The sequence below is a fragment of the Squalius cephalus genome, assembly GCF_949319135.1.
Source record: "Squalius cephalus genome assembly, chromosome: 7".
Taxonomy (NCBI): domain Eukaryota; kingdom Metazoa; phylum Chordata; class Actinopteri; order Cypriniformes; family Leuciscidae; genus Squalius; species Squalius cephalus.
In genome coordinates this window covers 8,281,726-8,288,457 of record NC_137128.1, presented here as the reverse complement: position 1 = coordinate 8,288,457, position 6,732 = coordinate 8,281,726, and the positions used below count along the sequence as shown (strand labels likewise).

The following is a 6,732-nucleotide window of genomic DNA, read 5'->3' as shown; positions in this document are numbered from 1 at the left end:
CAACGCACACTAGCAACCAGATTGAGGTAACCATCGAAACAATTGTTTTGTTTGCTCCCTCGAGCGAAGGGGCCATTTTCGTTTTCTCGGCCACTACGCACTCAAGCTCCGAATCAGGCCTGCAACGGGGTGGGAAGTGTGTAAACATTCAAGTGCACTAATATTGTAGTGATATTGTGACCGGTCTTTTCCTTTGTATTTTGAGTGTCTTTTTGGATGTGTTAAAAAGTTTAAAAGGGTTATTAGAGCTTATATAAGTTATACAGAGTTCTAAGTTAATTCGATAGCATAATTTAAACTTAAACAGAAATTAGAAAGGATTTATGCCTATGTGGTTAACTTAAGTGAGGTAAATACATTCAGACGGTGACTTAATCCTGCCGTGATACTGTAAAAAAGTGTTTAGTTACTGTTAAAAGTAAGGCAATCACAGAGGGTTGTTTTTGCATATTTTATTTTATTTGGTTTTGTTTTCATTTACATTTTCAAATTATTGATCTATTTCATTTCATTTAAATACAAATATTCAATTTAATTGACATTTAATACAATACATATTGGTTTAAATGTTATTTGTGATTGTGTGTGTTTTTGCAGGTTAAAAGTGATTTATAAACAACTCATGTGCTATAAGTAAACAGACTATTTGGGTTAAGTAATTTCCTGTAGGTTAATTTATATTTGAAGACAGGGTTAAAAGATCATTTAGATATAAAATAACTCAGGTCCTTATCAAAAACTCTGGCCTAGTGCAAATGGTTGGTGGATAGGGGCTACATGAAGAAAATAAATCTAGAGAGACACCCAATGCAGATTTTACTGCAGGCCCATTTGTCACTAGACGCAATCCAACCGGTGAAATAACGTCTATGCTTAGCTCATTGTATATTTCTGATGATGATGAGGATGATGATGATGAGGATGATGATAGTTGTGTAGTGAATGGAAATGTGGTACAAACGATGCAAACAGAGATTGATAAACTCAAAGTGGATTTATTGGCTCTTAGTTCAAAAGTTACATCAGTTGAACAGGAATATAAGCACTCGGCTGACAGTTCACTTAACAGGGAAACTAGTTTCCGGGAGGCAGTGGACAATGGCTTAGCAGAGTTGGAGGATTATTTCCGTCGCTCCCTGGAAAAGTTGGAGCGATCTGTGGCTGATTGTTTCCTGAGAAGAGATGAGAGATGGGAAAATAAGTTGAAAAAATTACGTTTCACCAGTACCCCTTCTCTCTCTAGATTGCCGCCATATACACCAACTACCTCCATTTCATTCATTCACGATCATAGGACTCCGATACCAGCAACTAGAGTTAAATTCCCTCCAACTAAGACTGTCAATGCTACATATGATGTCTCTCATGTATCTTCTCCTCTTACTGAAGTGCTTACCCCCCCGGTTGTTCCAAGTTCTTCGTCCTTCTGTGGACGGCCCCCGATTCGGCTGGAGTTTCCCACCTTTGGTGACTCCTGTGAGACATCGGATGTGCTCAACTTCATAGAACAGTGCGAAAACTTTCTGGATATCAGGCCACTCCCCAGTGTGGAGCTTGTGGGCACACTGAGCACGGTTCTGAGAGGACCAGCTCTGAGCTGGTGGAAGGCAGAGAAGAGCAAGGTAACAGATTGGCAGTCTTTCAAAGAGGCTTTTATGGGTGCGTTTCTTCCAGATGATTACCTCACGGAAGTGGAAGATAAGCTGAGGTCTCTGGTTCAGCAGCCACGTCAACGTCTCAGAGATTTTGCCTATGATTACCGAGCACTTTGCCTCAAGTGGAAGCCTGATATCACGGAGGAAGAGATGGTGAGCCGCATCCTTAATAACATCAACCCCAGAGTCACGGGCTGTCTAAGAGGGACGGTGAGGACGGTGGAACAGCTGGTGAAGGTGGGCTCTATGGTAGAGAAGGATTGTATGGGGGTGAAGGATTACTGGCAGAAAGTGGACAGTCTGAATGTTAAAGAAAAGGCCAATAAAAAACCACCTGAACGTCATTTTCCCAAAAACTTGGCAGGTCTCTCTGTTGCTCAACCCCATTCACTAAATTCTCTTCTCCTGGTGCCTGTAATAGTAAAAGGTAAAGAGGTGAAGGCGGTGGTGGATACAGGTAGTACGTACACACTGATGCAGGAAAACCTTTGGAGACAGCTAGGAGGTGAGACAGCATCTGACACTCCAGGTTCCCCTCAGCGCTTCATCATGGCGGATGGAAAGGTGCACCAAGCTATGAACCAGAAAACCATCTGCTATAATTGGCATGATAAGGTATGCAGAGTGGAGACGTATATAATGAAGGATGATCACCTGGCGTTTTCCATTATAGCTGGCTTGGATTTCCTGAGGGCAGCTGAAGCCATTGTGGATGTCGGCCAAAGTAGATATGGCCTGAAAATGGGCAAAGGATATATATATTATCCCTTCTTATCTGCCCTGATTAATACGGATCTGTCTACAATCCCGGTGGGTGAAAGAAGATCCCATACTGCTACTGTGAGTCTTTACTATGCCTTACCTCTCACCTGGGAAACACAACTCGCTACCCTGGACACTGAGGTTGCTCCGGGCTGGGACTCCGACATTCAGCAGGAGTTGCTGAAGCTGATGGATACCTGGCCTCGCACCACATCTAATGTCCTGGGCAAAACATCAGTGGAACATCACAAAATCATCCTATCGGATGAAATGCCGATTAAATCTAGAGCATATAGGGTCTCACCTTTCAAGAAGAAGATCATTGATGACCAGGTTGACCAAATGCTAAAAGACCACATCATTGAACCATCCTACTCTCCATGGTCATCACCAGTAGTCCTGGTCCCCAAACCTGATGGATCCTACAGGTTCTGTGTGGACTATAGGAGGCTCAACAGCAAGACCATGTAGTAGTCAGTAACAGATCCGCACACCGAATAAGCTCCCATTCAAAAAATGTTTTATTAGTGACGTTTCGGGCCTCACATGGCCCTTCCTCAGACTAACAGGAAGTGTACAAACAGTTACCCTTTAAAAGTCTGTATCACGTGACCCCACCATCACACAAATTGGATACATCCATCAACATACATTGATTTTTACATATTTATACATCGTGTCCAACCAGGATAAAGAATTATATATTTACATATTGATTCCCACTATTAAATTGTCTAACATATATATATTTTTTTTTAAAAAACATCCCTCATATTCCAGTGTAAAAACATATCAGATGGTACATCACACTTATTACATTATTTGTACAGAAAGAACTAAGAAATTCAAAGAGACTATATGTATTACCATTCATAAAGACTATCCATTAAGACTATCCGTACGTCAAGACAGAAGACATAGAGAATCAAAAAACATTATTGAAAAATCCATATTAAGGTAAAAATCAGATGGGGATTCAGACAATTTTCAAACTTGATCAGACAAGTAAAAAAGCATCTGTTATAAACTCAGCATTTCATTATTTATATACAGAGGACCAAGTTATTCAAAGAGACTATACCTATAAATCAAGAGACTGTAGAGGAAACAGCAAAGTAAAGAATCAAAAAACCATATTGTTATTTAAATCATCCATTAATTTAGAAAAGGTCTAATATCAAAATCCTCATTGAGGCCTCTGGGAGCTAAAGTGTTTAATGTGTAAATCCAGAAAAGTTCCCTTTTTAAAAGCAAATTATCCACATTACCACCCCTTCTAGGACATTTGATATTCTCAATTCCCACATATTTTAAACTAGATACATTGTGTTTGGCATTCATGAAGTGTACAGCCACAGGGCTAGATGTCACACCATTTCTAATCGCACTACGATGTTCTGAGATTCTAGTTTTTAATGCTCTAGTGGTCTTGCCTATGTATGATAGTCCACAAGGGCATGTCAACATATAAATTACATTCATAGTAGAGCATGTGATTATCTCTTTTATCTTGTATTTAATGCCATTATGCGGATGGTTGAATGTATTAGTTTTGTAAGTAAAGTGGCATTGTTGGCATCTTCCACAAGGGTAGTTACCTGTAGGTAGATCGTTTAAGAAATGAGGTGTAATCAAAGAAGGTACATCAGCTCGTACTAATCTATTGCGTAGATTAGCTGTTTTTTTAAATACCACTCGAGGAGGATATTGAAAACAGGATTGTAATGCTGGATCTGTATTAAGAATGTGCCAATGTTGTTTTATGGTACCCTCTATAGCTTTAGCTACCGGTGAGTACTGAATGGCACAAACTATTCTATTCTCATCCCTCCTGATCTTTTTCTTTTTTAAACAGTCTGATTGTGATACATTTTCAAAACGTGTTGATGCCTCATCTATCCAGGATTCCTTATATCCCCTTTCTGTAAAACGTTTTTTCAAAATCAATCCCTGACGCATAAAATCATCATCAGAACTACAGATTCGTCTGATCCTATTAAATTGAGAAATAGGTAAATTTCTTTTAAGGTGAATAGGATGGTATGACTCACCATGTAAGATGGAATTTCTGTCTGTGGGTTTTCGATAGAGATCAGTTTTCAACCTGTTATTCTCCTTAACAATCAAGATGTCCAGAAAGTTCATTTTTTCTTTATCCGATGCAATAGTGAATTTCAAATGTTCATTCTTGGAATTGACAAAGGAAAAAAATTCTTCTAACAGTTTTTCAGATCCTGTCCACAAGAAAAATATATCATCGAGGTACCTCCTCCAGACTGATATGTGGTCCAGGTAAGGATTTGCTTGAGCGTTGTAGATACTTTCCTGTTCAAACAGTCCAACATATAAAGAAGCAAAGCTGGGTGACATTTTTGACCCCATCGCGACACCCGAGATCTGAAGAAAAAAGTCATTGTCATATAGAAAGGCATTAGATGTCAGTACCTCTTTTGTCAACTCCAACAAACATTGGGTACTAGGAATAGTCTCAACAGCAAGACCATACCTGACGCTTATCCAATGCCTCTTATTCATGACATCCTGGAATCACTGGACGGCACCACTTGGTTCAGTACATTGAATCTGCAGTCAGGATATTGGCAGGTGGATATGGAGGAAAGGAGCAAAGAAAAGACAGCCTTCATCACCAACCAGGGACTATTCCAATTCCGAGCCATGCCTTATGGGCTCAGGAATGCCGCTGCCACATTCCAGAGGCTTATGGAGAAGGTTCTGGCAGAATTGAGAGGAAAATTCTGTTTCGTATACATAGATGACATTATCATCTATTCACGATCCTTAGAGGAACACACCAAACACTTGAACTCCATAATGCAACAACTGGAACAGGCATCTCTTACCCTTAACATGAAGAAGTGTCACTTCTTTAAAAGACAGTTAAAGTTCCTTGGGCACATTGTCTCAGTGAAAGGAGTGGAGGTTGATAGGGAAAAGACTCGTGCTGTTGCCCAATATCCTCTTCCCAAAGACCTCAAAGCTCTCCAACGCTTTCTGGGATTAGCAGGGTGGTACCACAAATTCATTCCCCATTTTGCTGACATCACTGCCCCTTTGAATCACCTAAAAAAGAAGGGAGTAAAATGGGACTGGACTTCTGAGTGTCAAACAAGCTTTAATACTGTACCATCAAACAAGTACTACAAGACCCTCCGGTATTGATGCAGCCTGACCTCAACCAATCTTTTCAGGTGCATACGGATGCCAGTGATGTAGGTTTAGGAGCCATTCTCACCCAACAAACACCTGAAGGGGAAAGAGTTATAGCTTATGCTTCTAGGACCTTAAGAGGAGCAGAATTAAATTACTCTACCTCTGAAAAAGAGTGTTTGGCGGTGGTCTGGGCGGTGGAAAAATGGAGGCATTACCTTGAAGGGAGTCAGTTTGACATTTACAGCGACATTTACAAACTAATGTATGTGTATAAAGAGAATCGCAATGCTGACAAAACTTTCTTTTAAATAAAAGTAGCTGATAACTTCTGGATTTGAAATAAAAATAGTGAGTATGTGTTTGTGGTACAGCCGCGGATGAGTTATGCACTGCAAACGCAGCATATGTGAAAGCACTATAGCGTGTGCTGCTCCTGCACCGCATACGCATTGCACACAGAGTATGTGTGAAACGGGCGTTAACCTCTGCTTTCTCATCTTACACATCACACTCCACTGTTATGGTGGCCATTTCAATACAATGTGTGGAAACACAATATGCATGGAAACTAAAATATGGTAGTATCGTGCTACAGCGCACATTCTATCAGCTGCAGTTCTGGCGCCTCAGTCCCAATACTGTAAAACTCGACGTACATTCACATCACATGTTAATGCAGCGGTAGAGTTACACTCACAGGACACTGCACTTATTCACAATCACAAAAGTCTCATTGTTTGCTTGTGCTTTAAAGCTTTAAAACATTTCATTGGCGTTCTGTTCTGACATGATGCACTTTTTCTGAGCGCGTACGCCCGAAGCGCACACTTCAAACAGCGCCAAACTGGATTTTTGTTGGGTCAGACCCACTGGCGGAGCTAGGGCGTGGCCAGGGGTGGCTGTGGCCACCCTTGGTCTAAGCTTGGCCACCCCTCTCACAACTGCTGTTTCTGTCTCTTTTTTTTATTGACAAAAATTGCATTTTTTAAAACGCTGAACTGTCTCTTTAAGACCACAAAAAACAGAGACTTTTCAGACGCACACTCCAACTTCACCTCAGCGCCAGGCGCAAGCCAAACGAGTGCGGAAATGAGCAAGTGCCGAATGAGCTTCAGCAGAACATCAGACAGTGATATGCACATAG

At 40.8% G+C, this 6,732-nt stretch overlaps 2 long non-coding RNA genes across 3 annotated transcripts; both read right to left on the bottom strand.

The window, feature by feature from the left end:
- Nucleotides 1-1,545: 1,545 nt before the first annotated feature.
- On the bottom strand, nt 1,546-2,811 carry LOC307162337. 2 transcript variants are annotated; one of them, XR_013821903.1, is made up of 6 exons: nt 2,722-2,811; nt 2,518-2,639; nt 2,310-2,390; nt 2,124-2,229; nt 1,683-1,899; nt 1,546-1,597 (listed from the first exon to the last, which is right to left on the bottom strand). It is a non-coding gene; the product is annotated as an uncharacterized lncRNA (long non-coding RNA). The 2 variants fall into 2 exon arrangements; XR_013821902.1 differs by having other exon boundaries at nt 2,518-2,811.
- A 2,656-nt stretch (nt 2,812-5,467) lies between these two features.
- Nucleotides 5,468-5,671, bottom strand: LOC307162101. The gene is made up of 2 exons (XR_013821862.1): nt 5,609-5,671; nt 5,468-5,498 (listed from the first exon to the last, which is right to left on the bottom strand). It is a non-coding gene; the product is annotated as an uncharacterized lncRNA (long non-coding RNA).
- Between the last annotated feature and the right edge of the window lie 1,061 nt (nt 5,672-6,732).